The sequence below is a fragment of the Dermacentor silvarum genome, chromosome 1 (assembly GCF_013339745.2).
Source record: "Dermacentor silvarum isolate Dsil-2018 chromosome 1, BIME_Dsil_1.4, whole genome shotgun sequence".
NCBI classification, from domain to species: domain Eukaryota; kingdom Metazoa; phylum Arthropoda; class Arachnida; order Ixodida; family Ixodidae; genus Dermacentor; species Dermacentor silvarum.
In genome coordinates this window covers 133,087,168-133,108,372 of record NC_051154.1, presented here as the reverse complement: position 1 = coordinate 133,108,372, position 21,205 = coordinate 133,087,168, and the positions used below count along the sequence as shown (strand labels likewise).

Sequence of the window (21,205 nt, the reverse complement as noted above, 5' to 3'; positions counted from 1 at the left end):
ACAGGCGTCAATGTTAGCGCGTAATATATGACACTTTGGAAGCACATTCAAGCTGTCCCTGCGCGCGCATGAGAACAAGGGTGGGTGTGTGTGCCTAAACACTCACTAAAAATGTCGCAGTTTCGCCCGAAAGGCGAAGCATCAATTGCGATAGCAAATTAGCAGAGAGCTATTCGGAGTAGGGATAGTAGTTTTATCGGCTGCATAAACATGGACACATTCGCTTTCTAACTGAATTGACAAGCATGGTGTCATCCCACACAAGCAAACATGGATAGATCACACTGAATGACCGCCGACAACGACTGTCAAAACGCTGGCAGCAAGCGCAGCCGCCGCAGCGGGCGAAGAATCGTGCGGTCTATCGCTTCAACGGAAACTGAGCGGCGAATGCACAGCGCATACAAAGGTCAGAGCCGTGTGGAGATAACGGATGGTGCGGGCGACCACCACCACAGCCAGTGCAAGCGTATTTGTTGGCAGAGTAAAAGCTGCTCCCCCCCCCCTCCCTGCCGCACTGCCTTCCCGCTTTTTTTGCTTTCGCGTGGGAGATTGCGTTGCCACTTCCCCTTGCACCCGCTTGCAAGATACGCATTTGGTGCCGTAGCACCACGTCGCCCCACCTCCCTCCCCCCCCCCCATAACCCCATGGCTTTTCGCGCGACGGTCGCGTTTGCTTTCCGCCGTGCGTTCCCTCTCCGTGATAGCGCGCGTCCCCCGCGCACTTTCACTGGCGCATGCGGCGCGCGGCGCCGATTTTATCACCCTTGGCATCTATACAGAACCTCACGGCGACGGCGACGGCGACGCCGACGGCAGAAATCCGGTTGAAGTGTCCACATAATTGCTATCGCAATAAAAGCGCCTGTCGAAGCTGGCTACTCCGCAACAAGATAACCTACCTGGAAAAGCCGCCTTCAGAAATTCTCGTCATTCGTTAGGTCCAGATCTCTATTTTGGAAGTAATATATTTTTTGTGCGCGTGTAAACGTGCACTTCACCATGGAAAGTTAGCGCGTCATGATAAGTATAAATGTAGCAAAATCGATCAGGTACTCCAGAATGTGAGAAACAAACGGTACTAAACAGGGGGACCAGGGTGATTTTACCGCAGGAAAGAAAAGTTCTGCCTTACCTGTAGCTGCGCTCTTTTATAGCCGACAACATAGCGCGCCTAGTAACCCATTTGGATTTTACGAAGATGCTGGGTATCGGTTCCAGTACCTTTCGAATTTAATGTCTAGCGATGCAGAGTATATATGGTGCGCGCGCCGCATGCTGAACGCACATGACGATAGCGGCGCCCTGAGAGGCGCAGTGCTGCCATAAAACAGGCGGTACGACCGGTAGTGCTGAAAAAGAGGACGCGCGAGTACACGCAGAGCTCCTCTTCTAAAACTTAGGTTACGGCAATTAGCCCCGCAAACCTTTTTGTCTTTATTTCTTTTTTTTTCTTTCTTTTTTTGTGTGTGTTAATTTATGTGCTCTACAACGTGCTCAGCGACAATATTGGGCAAAGATATAAAGGCGACTGCTCTACGAGCTGCGATTGTCATTCCAATAGGCTCAAATTTGCAAGATCCAAACGCTTTACACATAAACTCCCTTTTCAGACACGAAAAGGCAAATAATCAAAAGCCTAATGTAGTCTAATTTAACGCTTAACATAAATTTTACGCGTTGTGACGGTTGATTCTTACTGGTAGCAAAAAAAAAAACATGGGATCCCATAAAACAGCAAGAACAGTTTCTACGTCCACAGCGGAAAACATTGTTTGGTACTACAGTGAAAACGTTGCTCGTTATCGTTGTTAGCATTGCTAACATCCCGCCAATTGCATCTTACCTTACGTCGTAGCGCCGCGGTATGACGTGGTGTTGCTAAGTCGCAGGTTTCATTCCCGGCAACAGCGTCAGTAGAGTAAGAAGGTCGGAATAAAAAAAATATTCTGTGTTATGTGACTTCTGTGCACTATAAGGAACCCCCAGGTATATTAAACTCCCGAGGCCTCACTCTGCAGCATCCCTCACAACCCCGACACAGCCCAAGGCTCGTTAAATGCCATGAATAAGTTAATAAACTCTCATTACCTGAGTAAAGCCTCGGCTCAGAATATGCAGCGACTTGAGCAGTACCAGCGACATGTCCGTGAAGGCACTGAACTCGTGGCTCAGATGGGCGTCGGTCGACTTTTCCAAGTAGCGAAACACCGCGCCCGTTTCGTTGTCGTACGATGGCACCATGATGTCCTCAATGTCCGACGACAGGCGTACCTGCTCACGAATATTCTGGCTCACTCGCCGCACGATAACAGCATTGTCGTTGACCGTCACTCGCATCACCACTTGGTTCACGTAGTCCGCGTTGAGGGCGAACCCCATGGTCGTCTGGACGAGATCGAAGCAGGCCGCCAGCTGCGCGGCTTCGGCGTCTTGGCGATAACCGCCGCTGAGGACGTGCACCACGACCTCTTGGTTGGCAACGAGGGAGAGGAGCTGCACCATCATCCATCCCACCGACAGCGCGAACCTTTCGTCGCTTAGCAGGGAGGGCAGGTGAAAAACCTGCTTGACAAAGCCGGGATTCCTGATCACCAGTTGCACGTCGGGGTCCTGGCCGATACCGAACAGCTCGGCTTAGGCGATCCTCCACGTCTCGTGGTTCACACTCGCGGTGGCCTGCTCGACGATCGACTTCCACACGGTGCTGCCGTCCAGCTCCAGGTCCGGCGCATCCACGTCCCGGAATGACCCCCGCAGCGCGAGCAAGGTCTTGTTCTCGAGAGACGCCTGCATGTCGTAGTGCACGAGCGCGGCCCCGGGTGTGCCGTAGCCGGCCCGCAGCTTGTTGAACAGGCTCTCGTGAAGCGCATGCTGGTGGGCCTTCTCCCAGACGAGCACAATATCGTGGTACCGGTTGGTCGGCTGTGTGACGCAGCGTCGCTTGCCATCCTTGTGCAAGCGAATGAGGAAAGCCACACACCAGTTTCGGGTCAGGGAAAGTAGCGTGAAAATAGGGTTAGCGGTTGCGCCGCGGCGGGGCCATAACAGCCCAGCAAGCTGCAGGGCACTTTTCACGTCATCGCCCTCCTGCGTGTTTCATTGTTTCGTGTGATTGGACTCTCATTTTTATTTTTTTAATTTTTTATTTATTTATTTATTTATTTATTTATTTATTTATTTATTTATTTATTTATTTACTTTGCTATCAACAGTGACAACGAAAATGATGCGACTTCCTGCATGTCAGCGAAGCTTGTGTTGGTATACGGTGGGTTTAGGTACAGAAGCTTCGCTTTAGAACACGGATACAAAACTAAAAAAGGTACTTCTATCGATGTGCACCGTGCCTCTTGCGTTTTTTTTTTCTTGTTTTTTAGCTGACGGAAGTAAAAGATCTCAGCGAGAACCACAACTTCCCGCCTCTTGGGTTGGCTAGCAAAAGTGATCCCCAAAGCGCTTTTGCGACCGCTCATGTCGTCGCCTGAGCATGGAGTCCTCACTGCTTGATCTAGAGAGGCTGCTTTTCGAATCGCCACTTTCTCAAAAAGAAAAATGAGCGGAATAGTGCTCACCGGTAGTGCTCGCAATCTTTCATTGGAATTCAGCATTAGTGACAGCTTACCTAGTCTATATGAGACTCGGGAAACGAACAAGCCCTCAGCGCCAGAATAACCATACTGCTCTCACCTGTGTCGCAGCCCTTGAAAAGCACGGGCTTTGACTTGGGGACCGCTAGGATAGTCACAACGAGAAGCATGCAGCCAACGAAGGTGACGGCGCAGCAGACGGATCCGGCGGCAGTGAAGCCCTCGCGGTGCCATTTCCCACGCAGCTTCAAGATGCGTGACCTGGCCCTGGCGCTGACCGCGCCCACCGCGTTTATCGCCTGGAACCGCGGCGCGCGCCGACAACTACGAGGCTCTGCTTCCTAAACTGAACGCAATCGTTAAGGTTTTAAACAAGGCGTTTCATACAAATACTACCGTCAGCATTTGAGCTTATTGGTTGATCATCTTGAATTACGAACAAGGCTACACAGCACAAGAACAGACCGTGTGCGTCCTTTTCTTATATGTCACTGTGATGCGTTGCGCTGTTCAAGATTCACAATGTTACTGAAAGAAATATGGAACAGTTCGTGCCTTCGAGCGCCGTCAGTACAGATGATGAACCACTGCGAGAATGCTGGGAAGCAAACGCTCGCTGGATGTTTCGAAGCACTGAAAGTTTGGAAGTTGCGAAGCCACTGGGCGGCGGCGCGACCCCAACTTTTGACGAACCGCTTTCGATGGTATTCACCACTTGCGGTGCTCCAACGCTCTATAGAGATTGCGAGAGAACATCGTCCTTTCTTCGAGGCCCCAAAAAGGTAAAACCCCTCACAGCAGTTTGGAAGTCCCTGGCAATGACCAAAAACGTTACTGTGCATTCGTGCGTGCGTGCGCGTACTAGTTGTTGCGCAGATGTATATGGAAGTGCCTTTCCGCGACACGTTCTCTCTTTCGCTCTCTCTTCGCCTTTCGGAGACGTATGTCGGAGCCCAACTAACGAAGTGTTTCGACCGTGTCTCCCTTGCCTGTGGACCTGAGGTTTTCAGAGCACTCTGCACTTCTCTCATTCTGCCACAGCTTGAGTACTGCTCATCAGTATAATCCCCGTACTAAATTAAACTCGCTCACAAACTCGAGGTTGTTCAGCGCCGGGCCACATACGCACTCTCTGCTCCTGTCTTTTCGGCCGTCGCAAGCTCATGCCAGCCTACGAAAATCACCTCAAAGCCCTCAAGTGGCACACCCTGCAATACCAGCTCAACATAGCCCGTATAATGTGCAGGGTGCATCTTTCCTCGTGTGTGTGTGCGTGCGTGCGTGCGTGCGTGCGTGTGTGTGTGTGTGTGTGTGTGTGTGTGTGTGTGTGTGTGTGTGTGTGTGTGTGTGTGTGTGTGTGCGTGCGTGCGTGCGTGCGTGCGTGCGTGCGTGCGTGCGTGCGTGCGTGGTTGCTTGTGTTATCCACCCGTTCCTCGCCCGCGCAAGCCCTCGTCTGCGTTCTAACTGCGCCTCGGTAAAGCCAAATCAACACGCGCCAAGCGTCTCAACGCGCTGGCTTGCCTGCGAGGAGGTCATAACTTGAACGACCGCTCAGCAGCGTTCAATTGAACATTAATGATTTCGCATTCACAACTCATAAGAAGTGCTTAGGTGTACTCGGATTTTTTCTTATTTACTGAGAATTCTGCGAGACGGTGGCCTATTTATAAATGAAATAACTAATTCGTATGCGGTAGCTTCCCAGAATGGCTCTGCGCTGTCCATTTTGGAGACTTTGACTTACGTCACCGATTCTAGGTGTGGGGATGCTGCAGCAGCTTAGAACGAGGAAAACTGTCACTCACATCTTTCACTGACCTTAAGCATGTTCTTTTGATGACGTAAGCCAGTTCATGCAACTTTTCATCGCCTGAACGGCGTTATCAGCGTTGTGTGAAACTAAAAACCCTCTTCGACGCTCGCACGATCTGTGTGTTTTTATGACGAATGAATACTGCAAGAACCCCGAAAGAATACAATAAGTGGATTAAGTTCGCGAAAAGAGATAAAATGACTATAAAATGCGGCAACAAGTAGCGGGTGTTTGGGACTCGGGTAGCGTTTAGGCCGGTTATCCTTCAGCGAAAGGGATGAGTACGTCCGGGAGTAAGAGCGAGAGAAAAAAGGATTTGTTCTACATATTTACAGTGGCTCCAAATATGGAAGCCCACTCCATGGGGGAGCACTTTGAAAGTCTCAGCTCACTACATGTCTGAGCACATATCAGAACTCGTCAGGACACACCACTGCACTCAAGGTGTCTCCTTATAAAACATTCGTCTTCCCTAGTTGACCCGACTAGGGAATCAGATGACCTTGATGCGGCCAATCAGAGGGGTCATATTGTTCACTGAACTCCGCCTCTAATGTTGCACCTTCGAAGCAAGGACGAGGCAATCCGGAAACAGGGGGTTGACACTCCTTCAACGAAAGTCGGTGACTTAGTTTCTTGCCCTCCAACGGTCATCTTGCCATGGTCGGCAGAATGACCTTCACTCTAATCCCCACTTCTAACGAAGGGTGGTGGTTGTGGTCGGTCGCTTCTAAGTGAGCTTATTTGTCCGACCGTCATTGCCGGTGTCGGGCCACGTTGCCAGGTAGGCGGCCGCTGGTGAAATGGGTGGTATCGGGGGAAGCACCCAAAGAATGCGCACTGCCGAGTTGGGGCGCTTGTTTGCCCGGCTCGTCAGTGTCGGGGACTGTCGCCGTCTGGGCGACGCCGATGAAACTGCCTTCCTCGATGGGAAATAATCAAAGAAGGCGCCCGGCCGATTCGGGACGCAACAGACTCCTTGCCCGCCGGAAGATCTGACCTGAGGGTGACCAGCTGTCAGATTGCCAGAAGCGTCGGTGGTCAGTCGTGAACTCGGGGTTTCTTCTTGGAATGACGGCCGATGACACACTCGAGCATGAGGTCCATGCACCAACCTCTTTGTGGCCTTCTCCCTGGGAATACACAAGCACACACAAGACCACAGGGCACAGGAAAGCGCCTTGCTCGCACCGAGAGCCATCGGATCTAGCGAGCAAATCAACGCACCTGCCCTTATCTAATAATAGCACCAACGCAGCCATAAAATCACTAAACCTACGCTGGAGCCCAACATTTTGAGATTAGACCAGGATTCACAACTTTCTCGCAACCTCCGACACTTAAAGAGTCAGTCCCAGTGACAAAGCACACCACGGTGCGCAAGCGCCTGGAAACTATTTTTAAATCCACCAGGCATCGTTTAACCCAAGAATTTGGACCCAAAATTTCGTGCCGCCAAAGCGAGCTCACACGTACCTCTGTGTTCAACAATACCAGATCGTTGTGCTGCATAGAGGAAAACTTGAAAATGCTCTAAACAAATGATAAATGAAATATCATACGCAGCACAAACGCGATGAAGAGTTTTACATCCGCTAGTATCGCACGGACTATAGTGCCATTGAGAGCCACATTTGCATCATGGATGTACTGTCAGAGTCGCTTTAACTTTGCGGACAAACTTACATGTAATACGTGCGAATCACGCACTAACAATTTCTTTCTCTTGTCCATATAGGCACCCTCCAATGCAGTTTGGCTGTACATGTCGCGCCACCTAACAGCGGCGGTGAGCACCCGCGAGTAGGCCCTCACCGCCTATTTACCTTTGTGCGTACTGCGTTCAGGCACGCACGAAAGCCTCGTTTTCGAATTTTCAATGGATTCACCGCGGCGTATCGGCAGCTCATCCGTGAAATAGAACAAGCGCAGATACTGCTGCGTTAAGGATTGTCACAACCGCGAAGGGGATGTCGGAATCAAGTTGTATCGCTTCCCTTCAAGACCGTGGGAAGCAAGCCGTCGGCTGAAGTGGATCGTCGCGGTTCGGCGCGTCAAGTAAGTGTCTCTTTTGCGATTTTCTGTTGAACGTACTAAGATGTAAACGCAAAAAAAAAAACATCAGGCAGCACCCGTAAAAACGCACAATAAAGCGATAACTGTATAAAAGCTAGTGAACTGATTCCCGCTGTTGTAAATAGCTCGTCTCGCTCCAACACAAACGCGCAGCGGTTGTTACGTGTCAAATTCAGCTTCGTAAGCGCTCTGTACAGGAGCTTTATGCACTATGTGCTTTTGTTGTGCATTACTAAGCCCATGTGCAGCTCGTTTTTGCGCCAGGATCAAGACGCGACTGCTGGAACCGGGCTCATTCGTGCCGATGTTTTCTCGCGCTTAGAACAACAGAACGAAGGCTGGAGTACACCGCAGCACTAGTCGAGTATTCGCAAATTAGCATTTCTCTCGCGCATGCTAGCACACATTTGCTCGGTCTTAGCTGATTGCTCTCTATTATATTTCAGCGGTGATGACCTCTCACGTTGGAGCCCGAACGACAATACAAGAATATGTTCAAGGCACTTCGCCAACGAAGAAAAAAGCACCATCGAAAATCATCCGGGTTACTTGCCAACAATATTTCCACCCGTCTACAAGAAGCGGTCGACGACTCCTGCTGCACAGATTTCCAGGTTCAACAGGTAGGTGCTATTCTCGTGCTGTGGTAAATAATTATATATTATACTTACAGGACGACCCCTTGTACAAGCGCTTACTTTTATAGCTTCATGAGAGTTTGGTGTTGGGCTAGTTGCACGATGCAAAAAAAAAAAATAAATAAAGCAGCTAAATAAATGGCACAAGGGAGAGTGACAAGTCAACACCACACTGGATTTCAACTGAAGGTATATATTTGCACTAATGCAAAATATATTCATGCAACGAATTGTGGTACTGGGCTGCAGGGGACAATAAACAGTCACAACAGAAAGGGGGGGGGGGGGGGTTGTAGCCACAACCTCAGCTGCATTTTATTTGCGATGCTGAGGTATATAAAATTTTCACCTTATTGACGTTGCAGTTATTCACTTATTCTTCTTTTTTATTATTATATCACTTCTGCTAGTCATATCAAATGTACCTAATTTTCTTTTGACAACCTTTAACACATAAGTCTTCCTTTCGACATTGCATCTTGTGTGCCTTTATCGTAAATAAGATATGGCCTCTGGTGTTGTCTCGCTTTTTATAGCAGACATGATTACTGGCCGAATTCCATAAAGACAGGTTGTCAAACTTATGATTCCTGTGCGTTTGCAGGTGGATTCACAGATCTGCGGCTTTGGCTACTGCAGCGCCTTGTGCGGCAGAAGTTGTGGAATGTGGTGCTGAAGATGCCAGCAGCAGTGCCATCTCTGTACCAGCCGAGGTGGTTGATGACTCTATAGATGCAGCGGGGTGGGATGGCCTGTACCTGTTATCTGCTGCCGCTGAGGTCCACGTAGCAGCTAGATCAATGGTGAGCTTTATAAGAAAATGTCCATTAGCAGAAACACCTGTCTACATTTCATCAGCAGAAAATTATGAAGTAAAGCTTTCTATGCCTCTTGCTGCGGTTTGGCATGAGTACAGTTTCTTGCCTCATATATTTGTGGATGTATATATGAAGCTTAAATGTGCTCTGAATGGTAGTACCAGCCAATGGGCGTATATACTGCATGCTAACCGACAAGATAGTGCAAGAAAGTGGATGTCTGTTTAGTAATAAAAATTTATTTCGTACATAACCTGTTATGTAGGCTTCTAGACATTTCTAAAGCACACCAATTCTTTAATTCTTTCAGTTTATTTTTTATGACTTAGCCATTCAGTATGTGCCCATTCTTGGCTAATTGTCCAGAATTCGTTTCTGCCACTGTGACACAAGCGCTATAGAAATAGTGATGCTTGTGGCACATAAAAATAAATGCTGCACGAGATTACACATTGCATAGGATGAAAGTCTACAATTGCACGCAGTGCCAAGTTGTACAGCATATTAACCGTTGCAAAGTTTTGCTTCATATATACTCCAGCATTTGCATTTGGATCTGCATAATTCTTTCAGAAAGTCCTTGTTTAAGGTTTTAATTTGTGTCATATCTAAAAGTATGGAATTGATGAATTACCCCGATAGTGATTTTAGTACCTTGCTCAATACTATAATTCTGAAGCACATTTCAAAGTAATGAAGGTATCTTCTTAAGTACTTAAGTCTTCTGGGTTGTGTAAACTGAAGCAATTGGCAGTCTTGAGAGGTGGAGTGACTGTAGAAGCTGAAAACAAATTGGGATCATGAAAACGAAATGCATCTGCTGCATATGAAATTCATATATGGCTCTATGAATAAAAAACAGCTATAGAGAAATGGTACATCAGCTGTTGAACTGACAATATTTTACCATAGTTATCCTTACAAGATTTGACACTATCTTTTTGAGTGCATGTCAAAATGTATGCTTCAATTGCTGTCAAGTGTTAGAATTGCGACAGCATCAGTTCCCTAATACAACATGAAATTCCTCTTAGGAAACTCAAACATCAGAGACGAGCAGCGCAACCACCAGATTTTCAGTGTTTAATTGCTGCGCTGAAGGCAACAACCTATCAACGCAGATAACCCATCACGAGACACGCGACTGTGAAGTGCAGCACACTCCCAACGTCGCCAGCAAGCACAGTGGTCCAGACCATCGGACAAGCTATTTTGCGGGCTACGAAAGCGTTTCAAAGAGCACTAGTGCTCTTGAGGACTTATGTAATGTAAGTCGGGTGGTGTTTGCCCTGCTCTTGAGTGTGTTTCCGTTCTCCACAGGGCGCAAATGTGATGTATCTAAAGAAGACCGGCTGCTGCTGTTTCTAATGAAACTAAAACTTTGCATCAGCTATTCATCTCTGGCTACCCTGTTCAGCATTGGCGAAACATCAGCCTCACGGCATTTCAAAAGTGTCCTCAAAACATTGGCATTTGCTACCAAGCAATGGATTTTTCGTCCTCCACTCAGAGTTATTCAGGCTACCATGCCAGCCTGTTTTAAAGCACATTATCCAGACTGCACAATGATAATTGACTGCACAGAAATCCGCACTGAGCAGCCACCAACTGTTCAGCAGCAGAGGACTCTGTACTCGCAGTATAAAGGCGGGTACACTGAAATTCCTTGTTGGGGTTACACCCGGCGGGATGATTTGTTTCCACTCGGATGCATATGGGGGAAGGGTGTCTGACACACACATTACTGTCAATTCTGGCTTCCTGGATGTCATTGAGGCTGGTGACAAAATACTTGCTGACAAAGGATTTCCCGGGATACGCACAGTTATGGGTGAACGAAATGCTGTGCTAGTCATGCCCCCATTTTTACAAGGCCCTCAGTTTAGTGCTCAAGAAGTCAGGGACACATACGACATTGCCCAAGTGCGAATTCATGTGGAGAGAATGATCCAGAGAATTAAATTGCATAACATCTTCAATAACAGAGTGCCAACTGAAATGATACCACTCATGACGGACGTATTTCACGTGTGCTGTGTGCTGGCGAATCTTCAACCTCCAATAATTAAATTCAAGTAATTCACTGAGAATTGAGTCTAGCCTAGCAACTGCCGCAATTAGCAAATCATTTTTGTCGATATCTGCAAAGTGGAAGAGGGTTCAGAAAACAAAAATTGTAATCCACCAGGGAGTAGCATAACACTACTATATGGAAGAGCCATAGGGGTTTCCCAGAAAAAGCTTTCTATAAAGAAAAATTCATCCTAGTCTGGCGATCAAATCCTTCAACAATGCCTTTCTGAGGCAGTCAGTTTTCCGGCAGATTGTAGAGAAAAGCTGAATAAAACACAGGTACACTGAATGTGGCAGTTCACTTCTACGGAAAGTCGTCATGGTGGAGGCCTATTAAGTGAAAAAATTCTATCCCCAAATGAGGACTAATTTTCCTTCAGCTACTAAGCTTTCCAAGAAACATATATAGGTCTCCTGTGTAGCATTGTGGTACTGTTGGATGGCCGGCAGTTTTCTTTCAGCCATCATCATCAGCCCGTTTTTATATCTACTGCAGGACGAAGGCCTCTCCCGGCTATCTTCAAGTATCTGTCTTGCACTAGTTCATTCGAAGTTGTGCACGCAAATTTTATAACTTCATCACATCGCCTAACTCTCCGCCGTCCTCGTCTGCACTTGTCTTGGCACCCATTCTGTAACTAAATCGCCCACCGGATTGCTGCCCTATGGCCCCTGCAGCTCCATTTTTTGTGTCTCTTAGCGTTATGCCTAACATGTTTTTTTTCCATCGCTACCAATCATTTCAGTTGCAGTGGTTTGTTCCTGTACTGTCATCTTCGTGCTTAGTTTTACAGTGCAAACTGCTATGAGTTCATACCAATAGCCGTTTCGGTTGGCGGTGCTGTCCGATGTGAAATGCGCGCCGCGTAGCGTCGATATGTGCACACTTTGCTTGCAGTTGCATATTATTGTACCAGGTGGCACGCCAAGTAACGTTTTCATAGGTACCAGTACAAGGTAGATAAGTTTTGAGGAAGAAAAAGAAGTTTAAGGAGATGTATAAAAAAATTCTAGAATGAATAATGTGTACAGCATACGTGACAAAATCAAGCAGTCTCGGTGACTACTTGTCCCCTCCCCATTTCACGGGAGATGCCAATAAATCACCAGCAGCAGCATCGTATGTGACATGTGCACCACGTAATCTCGATACTAGTGTGCATTCTTCGGTGCAAGTTATCATGCCTCCTCACAAGGTACGACTCGTAGAGCTACACATGCGGCTGTTGTGCGTCGTTAGTCCACAAGGTTTAATGTATTTAGTATATAAGTGGAGCCTTGACGTGAACATCATAGGAGCAAGACGTGCTAGGCTGCATTACATTGTACAATACGTGAAGTTATTTCGGTACTGTTATTGCTTCTAGGTTTACACCAAACACATTTGGGTTCGTCATGATGTGTGCCCAGTTTGCAGTACGGCAACAGTATGTTTGTCACCACTTTTGTTTCGCAACACAATTTGTTGGGTCCACCAGTTCTGAAGTCTTGATTTAGTATTTCTCAATTTTGTTGTCTGTTTACCTTGCATCGATATTTTGTCATGTGTTCTTTATTATGTTTATTTCGCATCTGAATCAGGGCATTATATTTGTGCAGTGAAGTTATATATGCACTGTCAGAATGAATTAAATCGTGAACACTCCCAAAACAACAGCAGTTTCTTGTTGTTTTGAAGTTCACCTGCATTTTTAATAGGTTCATTCACTCCAAAACGTACAGATGGGACTGCTCCGTGCTTAGAAACTGGCAACAGTGTGCTCACACATTGCGCTTTGTATTTACACATAACAGGTGTTATGATCTGTTGTTTCCTGTTTGCATTTCAAACTTATGCTGATGGTACATCATTATTCATGGCTTTTCTCTGTATCATGTTTCAAGATATGCATCTCTAGACAGTAAAGGTGAATTCCAATGGCAGATTCTGCTGTTGAGCAGCTGTTCTAGTCAAAGAAAGAACCAAGATGATGTACCCACTCTTAACCTGGTAATAAAATTTGACACATGTGGACATTTTCAAATCATTCTTTATTGTTTCACTGTTACACAAGCACAAATATGTGGGCATGGTTTTCTTCGACAATGTAAAAATAGTGTTGCCTCAGATCAGAAAATTTGGTGTGCGAACTTTCCTATGCTATCGGTAGCCTCACAAATTTTCTAATACTCTAATGACATGTGCAAGTTTGGGTAAATGTAACAATGCTTGACTAGGAAACACACAAGTGACACGCAAAAGGTAGGTCATAACAGCATGCATAATTAAGACAATGAAATATGACAGAAGGTTGTTTTACTAGACTTGGCAAAAGGCAATTTTTTGCACAATAAAGGACTAATCTGGTTGATTGACTGCAAGAATAAATACACCGATTTACCAAGTGTGACTAGATGCATATAGAAGGTTCTGATGAGCATTCACCCCAGTAATACTGAGAGTACCATTGAAGAAAAAAAAAACTATAGCACCACATCCCTGACCATGGTGACCTGTATCACAGGAGGCTTGCGTGAAGTCCTGATGATAAACATTTGCTGTGAAATGAATATGAGGACAAGTAGAAACAAGTAAACAACACAAATGATCCCTAATATTTATCACTACAATATGAACCTGCTTGCCCTGAAATGAGTAATTTTCAAGTTACATAGAGCCTATATGTAGTCCGATATCTTGGGCATCGGTGGTTCTTGACTAGACCATGCTGTAAATCTTAGTAAAAGTATACCTGCTTTAAGGCTTGCTTCCAGCAGTCGGAAACTATTCTTACTTCTAATGGCATTTAAGTTTAACTGTTTTAACTCGGTTGGGTTAATCTTGTCACTAGACTGCGAGCATTGCGACAGACGGTGTTGGCTACTGTGTGGGAGAACGAGAATTGTAATAATGGTCTTCCCACCATCTTAGCTGTGTTGTAGCTCACTGTAGAGAGCTTGTAAATATATCTTCACTTATCTCCCTACCAGCGGTATTTTGATGCAGTAAGTACTTCAAGCTGCCCACAAAGTGCCGCAACTCAGTGGCTATGGTGTGCCGCTACTAAGCACAGAATCATGGGTTTGATTCACTGATAGCAGGAAAATGCTCATACCCTACAGCGTACTATATTTGCGTTGTAGTGCACGTTAAAGAACCCAAGGTGGTCAAAATTAATCCGGAGCCCTCCACTACGGCGTGCCTCATAATCAGAACGGGTTTTGGCACGTAAAACCCCAGAAAGAAGAAGAAAGAAGAAGTGTACTATATTTGCTTGTAAATAACATGAGGGGGGACTTCCTGTCCCAGAAAAAGAAAAAAAAATTACACGTATAATGCCAATTGATGACAATGGGAGAAACGGGAAACTTCTATACGAGGTATTGCACAAACCTATTCAATAAATAAAAGAATCACTCTACAGTGAGGCATCTTTCATGCTACAAAGTTTGCTGTCTTACAAGTTCACTCAACATCCACTGAAAGTAAAATTGTTCGAGATTAGGTATAGCTTCGTGAAGAAAAGCATCATCCCTACACACAAGTATGGTCACGCTCTGCTTGTTTGAATATACAAAAAAGAAACACTGCTTTGCATTAAGGAGGTACATTAAAATCTGGACCTGTGTGTAGTACTTATGTGATTTTCTTAGTATGGGGCTTCCATCGACATGATGCACATAGTCAACAATGCTGTGCCCTGTGTCATCAAAAATACCCTTGTCTACGCATCTGTAAGGGCACTTGATTTCGATGAAGCACGTCTTGCCAGAGAAGGAAAAAATTCCGTCAGGACTTCCGCAAAGCCATGGCTGTTGCGGATGAAGCAGCAGGCCCACCTGAAATGTCCCATTACTTATATAAATATCGTTAACATTTCTCAAGTTCCCTTATGGTAACAGAATATAGGTTTTTACAACATAAGAATTTGAGGGAGATGCATAAAAGAAGCACGGTGCTAGACTGGCAATACTGGGTCATCCATGACGAGGTGCACAGCACGACTACGGACAGAAAGGCATGACAGTGACAAGCGCTTGTCTCCGTCGTGCCTTTCCATTTTTTGTCCACTGTCACGCTGTGCACATCTGCATAAAAGATTACAATGTACTTTTATAAATTGTCAGTTCACCTGCAGGCTGCCAGTGAAAATATGCAGTAGGGTACGAGATAACACATACTGTAACATTGAACATTGCATCGATGAAAATGATTACTTACAACTATTAGGTTAAATTTCTTTTGTTATCAGAAAGTAGGCTCTACTTCGATCTCAAGCTAAAACGCAAGTGAATTGCTCACCTCTGTCACCGTAACACCATGCTGCCGCTCAAATTCTTTCCTGGCCACCGGCTCCATACGTATTCCTAATATAAAACATACATGTAAATCGTATAGCTTAGATCCATCAATCTTAAAACATACCATATGTTGTAGCCTCAGACGAAAAAAAATTAGACTTGAGGAGGCTGCGAAGAATTTCTTGAGGGCCTCTGCGGGTACGCAAAATGGTATGAGCTGCTGTGCTGCTGATGCGCACTTTACGTTCCTTGTGCCACCTGCACAGACGTATCTATACAACATAAACATAATGAAAAGAACATGTCAGAAATACTTCTATGCAATGCTTTTTGAACCGTTGTTACCTCGGACAACTTGACTGGCCAGCAGTCAGAACGCAGAGCTCATTAACCGACTCGCGTAGAACGAAAGCCCTATAAAAGGCCCTTTCCTCCGGTGTCAGTTCTTGCAGATGTTTTCTGGGGGCAATGGATACTTTAGGGAAGTCACCTGACATTTCCAGCTTGTGAAGGGGTCTGTGTGGCGGCTGAAGCAGTTCATTCAGCTTTTGCCGCAGCAGTGCTCTTTGATCAGTTTCAAAAATTCCGCGAAGAATTTCAGCACGCCTGATTTCAGCCTGACTTTTTAACACGAAAGTGTTTTATGCCGGGGTCCACCAAGACTTCACTGACGTATTTCCGTCACGGAAATACGTCAGCTTACAATGTACACGAACATAATACAAAGAAAGAAACCAGAAGAAAAAGTTCCACAAATATGCAAAATTTGGAAATCGAACCCACGACCTCTCGGTCCGCGACGATAGATCGCCGAGCGTTTAACCCATTGCGCCACAAACGCATTTGCAGAGAGCTACACAGACGCGCCTTATATACCTAACACTCCTCCGTGTACCCGCGCTCTTGCTCGGGGCGGTGCCGCCGCCTACGAGCAGAAAAGAGAAGTACTGCATTATGACACTAACGCGCACCGACAGTGAACGCTTCGATGGTCTCAGCACTACGACGCCTCGATGCCAGCATTCGAAGGGACGCTGGCATCAAGAAGCACTACCAACGCCACCTAGGTGGCGTTCACCGTACTCAGCACAGCGGAGCGTGGCCTCCGCAATTAGCTCTGAAAATGTTTCTGAAGTTGATCGCGGAGGCTGCAATTACGACGCGCTGTACGCGCTGATTTGACTCGGTGACGATTCAGTTACGTGCTTAGTCTTGCGCGTTGTATTAGTGTGTCAGTTACGTGCTTCGTCTTTCGCGTTGTGCTAGCGTGTGCAGCGTAGTGCAGCTTCCATATGCACGACGGTTGCTCATGGTCATCGACGTTGGTAGTCGTGATGGAGGAGACGTGCCACCAGGCGTCAGCGTGGGTGCATCAACGCCTAAGGGCGCTTTAGCCACAAAACACCAATAGACATTATATATCAATGTGCAATAAACATTACACTACTTCTGTGAAGACACGTTTCACTTTCGTGTTCTATACCGATTCCTATATAAGAGGGATCAACCACATTTTTTTTCCATTTCCTGGAGTACCGTAGTGAAAGCTGATTCAATGCCCCCAAAATGCTGGGTTACATAGGAAGGTGGCAGCTCTGCAGGCTGCTTGTTTGCCACAAAGGGACTGTTGTTGTCTGCAAACAGGAGGGCAGGAAACAGAATAGGGCATTAAAATGGTACACAGAAAGAGTGATTTGACTTCACGCAGGAGTAGATTTTGAGAAGAAGCGGGGCGAAAAACAGTGCTTACTTGGTTATGTGAGGTTGCACAGTAAAAATGATGCACTTTGCCTCATAAATGACCCATCTGTGGTTTAGGCAACAAAATTTTAAAGGCACGCTTTAATTGCAATTTGTGAATGAATACCATTTATGCTGCGCATAAATAGTAATGAATCCTGCATGAGTATTAATCATAAATTTTGATCGCAATAATGCATTTGCGAGAAATTCAGATGTTTCTCCACACATGTAGGCTGCCCAGAAAAAAAAAATCGGAGCGCGTACATAGCACAAGCTACGATAAAAAGGTGAAATAATATAACGAAAACACATAGAACAGCAAGTGTGAGCATCCTACCTCCAAACAGCTTTCTCAGTGGCACATTGTCGTCATGGTCGGGCTTTGCCGATGGCTTTCCCCATGACTGTGGGCCGCTCGTACACGACGCGTCCTCGTGCAGGTTGATGTAAAATGTCACCGCTGCGCAGTGCTTACACTCTCCGAGGGCGCCGTAACGGCATGAACATCCCCCGTTCAGTATTTTTCGAGGCGTGATCGACAGCTGTAAATGAAGACGGCCAACGAAAAAAAGAAATGAGATGAGCTTTAGGCATGACGCGTGCTGGCACACGTGTATGCGAACTGTCAACGTCAACGAAAGCGTGGGAAGTGCCTGTCGACTGCCGGCCCGGACGCGAGGTGCGAGTTCACTTCTATGTAGCGCACGATAAACAAGAACGAAAAAAAAGACGGACGGGGACGCAAGTTTCTCCTCTTTTTTTTTTTTTTGTTCTTGCTGATTGTTCCCACCTCGCCAAAATTTCTACAATTGTGAGGTGCAAGGCACGCTGCAAGTAATGAAGCTGCAAATGAGTTGAAAAACGTCTAAGGCCGTATTTGCGCACTGAACTGGAATAAAATAATGATTTGTCAACTTACGTGGAGTTCGACGTCGTAAGCATGCTTGCTCTGTTGTGACAAGCACTTCGCTGTGCTGTCCGTGCTGTTTACTTCTTTGACACGATATACATGGTTGTTGTCGTAAAGTTGACGTCCTTTCTCAAGTGTCGGTGGTCGAAAATGGCCCTCGATGTTTTCGATTGCCTTAAAACCACAATGCAGAACGACCGACATGTTTCTAACGTGCGCCGCAAAAGCATGCCTTCGTAGAAGTGGCCGCCTCGGTGTTTCGCGCCACTGACACGGTGGCGCTGATGGCTGAGCCGATCGCTGCGCCGCCTGACCATTGAAGGGAGCCTATAGCCGGCTCTGCAGTTCATTGCCATTCTAGTGTCCCACCTTGCCTACTGGCAGCGCCGGTATTGGTCAATAGCCGGCTCTGCTGCTTTTAGTCAATTTTAGTCCGAATTACCCACTGGCATGGCCAATATTGGCGCATTGTGATGTATGTGGGCGATGCCGTTATTTCTACGATTTTAAATTACGCAAATATTGCATGGTAGCTCGATGCAACATGCCATGATTACTATAAAATCACCAAATAATATACACAATTTCTTTATTGGTCTTAAAATAGGTTGATACAGATTGTCGCTCGTATCCCCAATCCTGTGTGCCACCTACCAAAGCTTTGTTTATGACGCTACGGGGGTTGAGCCGCTTCGGCGTAGTGCCGCCTTCTGCTATTAGCATAGTCGATGGCGCCTGGCAGCCACATTCTTATGAAGTCTTGCGCTTGATTGATGTCGATGTCTGCGTCTCTCAGGCACCATCTGCATACAACACATATACCTTTATTATCCCAACACTGTCAGCAGTGCATAATATAAGCAAGAGGCACAAAACTGAGAATTAAATGCGTAATCACCTGTTCCCACTCTGCTAGCCGCATGTAAAGAGTCTCTTGCTTTGTTTCCATGCAGGCTGTACTGCAGTTGAACTGCATGGCCCATGATGGCGTTCATTATATTGAAGGCAACCTCCCACAGATATGATTTCTCCATCCAACAAGTTGTTGAAGCTGAAAAAAAAGAAGCAGAAATACGCAAAAATAGGTACGAAATGTCGCTGCATCAAAATATGCGATATTTGTTCTAACTAGCCAATTATGATGAATTATGCCTTCATCACAAGACTTCTCGTAAGTGTTTGTGGGTAGCTGTACTTAGCCTTTGGCAATGCGTAAGCTTTTAGAACGGAGGTAGAAAAGAAGGGTGCATTGTTTCATGATAAACACCTAAGCAAGCTGCATACAACAGGTTATACTTTTGCTGGAAGTTCTGAACACCAGTCAGCTCGCAGAATGTACTTCCTGAGTAAGGAATTACGACAATCCAACTTTGGTCTTCTTGAGTGTACCAGCCGAAATGTGCCCTGCTACGTGTTTTCAAACAGACAGTAGACAGTTTTAGTTTAGCGTGGTTACAGGAATAGCGGGCGTACCGGAATAGCGGGATCGAAGTGCGCATGCGCAGAACGCTAACCGACTCATACCGTTTACCGTGCGCACGCTATTTCTCAGAGTTAACGTTACCGTGTTAGCGTGGTGTACGTAGTGTACGTAAAACATGGCGGCGGTCCCGGTCGCCCGCTTCGAACTGAATTTCGCGTTGTTTTTGTAGAATTCACTTCGTTCGTAGCAAATGACTGCGTAAACGGCTTTTGTTTAGTCTCGTGCCGCTTCGCCGAGAGAGTGTTATGGCTAATCTTGAGGAATTTTCGAGATCGCTTCTCGTTTCGAACGCGCCTAAGCCTAACGAGAGAAATTTTTTGAGATGTGAGCGCCATCTGTCGCTAATGTCGGGAGATAGGCGCGACGACGGCATATGACTCTCTGAGATGGGAGGATTTCGGAGGCTATGGTAGACAGCTTGTACTGCTTGTCTGTTTCGTTGCAGGACGACGGACATGTGAAGTAAAAATACAACGCGCTCCTGGCTTCCATTGCGCTGCCTATCGCACTTTCGGACGCCACGCACACATGCCCTGTGTATGCGAAATTCAAAGCGTAATGGAATAGCGTCCCGCACGTAAAATACGCTATCACGCTATACTAAAACTCTCTTTCTGCAAAGTTCGTTGCGGAACGGTAACGCTATTTCCCGTAACCCCGCTATTACGCTAACGCTAAACTAAAACTGGTCTAGTGAGTTTCAGCTGACGCTGAAGCGTGCAGCACCGTCTACGTACTAGCAAAAAGTGGTCGTACAATTATATCTGTAAAAAAGAAAATACACGTATTCGGCAATGCACTTAGTTGAAACACTATACTTGAGAATAAAAATAAGACAATTGTACTTACCTTGCGATAATTGAGGTTATTTCGCAGTAAATGCAGTTTTACAACGCTTGGCAGTAGTTGTTCATGTTTCACCCAATAGCAGTGTGGAACAAGCTTGTAGTGGCGAAGGTCAAGCCGCTGGTACTGAACGCGTTGCTGGCCAAGTTGATGCATGCTTCGCAAGCAAAACATGGTGCAAGAAATGTGGGCTACGAGAGCTCACAGGCAGAAGCAGAATGTGTAAGGGTCCCTCGTCCTCCGAGAGTCACCACGGGTTTTTTTTTTTTTTGGAAGCGGGCGAGGTCCGCGCAGGGAGCAACAAAATTGGCAGGGCATTATTCACGCTTCTTTGTGCACCCATCCGTCTGATTAGCAACGCAGGCTCGGCTGTGCGCATTATAGACCCGCGCATACCTTCGACACTGCAAAGCGAGGGAACGCAGGGAAAACGTGGTGAGAGCGAAACACATTCTTGGTATTTTGACGTCACTTCGACTGATATAGTAGTGAAGAACGACACGCGCACGTTTTTTTATTCTTTTATTTATTTTCCCCCAAAAGCTGCTGCGGCTGAAGGAGCAGTGCACTTGTGCTGATTTTATTATATATTATAGCTGAAATGTAAAACATGACAAAATGGACCTGTCGAACAAATCAAAGTGATCAATGAATGTTTAATCGTTATTCCTTTTTGCGCTCATTATCCCAGGAGAACGGTAGAGCAAGACATCGTGTGCGCAAGGGTAGTCCGGCGCACAGCATCACTTGCTAACATGCCCCATGGATTTCTTGCTTCTAGTTAAATAATACAACTCCCCCTTCGGAAAAAAAATGAATAGACACATAGGAGCGGCAGCGTATCTAAGAAACCTCGCGACAATACATTACGCGGCGCATAACATATGAGTGAAGCCCAAAAAGCGAGTACAAGGATATCGTTCAAGTTCGCATA

General features: G+C 46.3%; 1 protein-coding gene and 1 pseudogene across 1 annotated transcript in view; one reads left to right on the top strand and one right to left on the bottom strand.

The window, feature by feature from the left end:
• Positions 1 to 21,205, bottom strand: part of LOC125939922 (uncharacterized) — a 351,427-nt gene that overhangs the window by 284,440 nt on the left and 45,782 nt on the right. The gene's annotated exons all lie outside the window — the stretch shown is intronic.
• On the top strand, positions 9,629 to 11,103 carry LOC119436055 (uncharacterized; annotated as a pseudogene).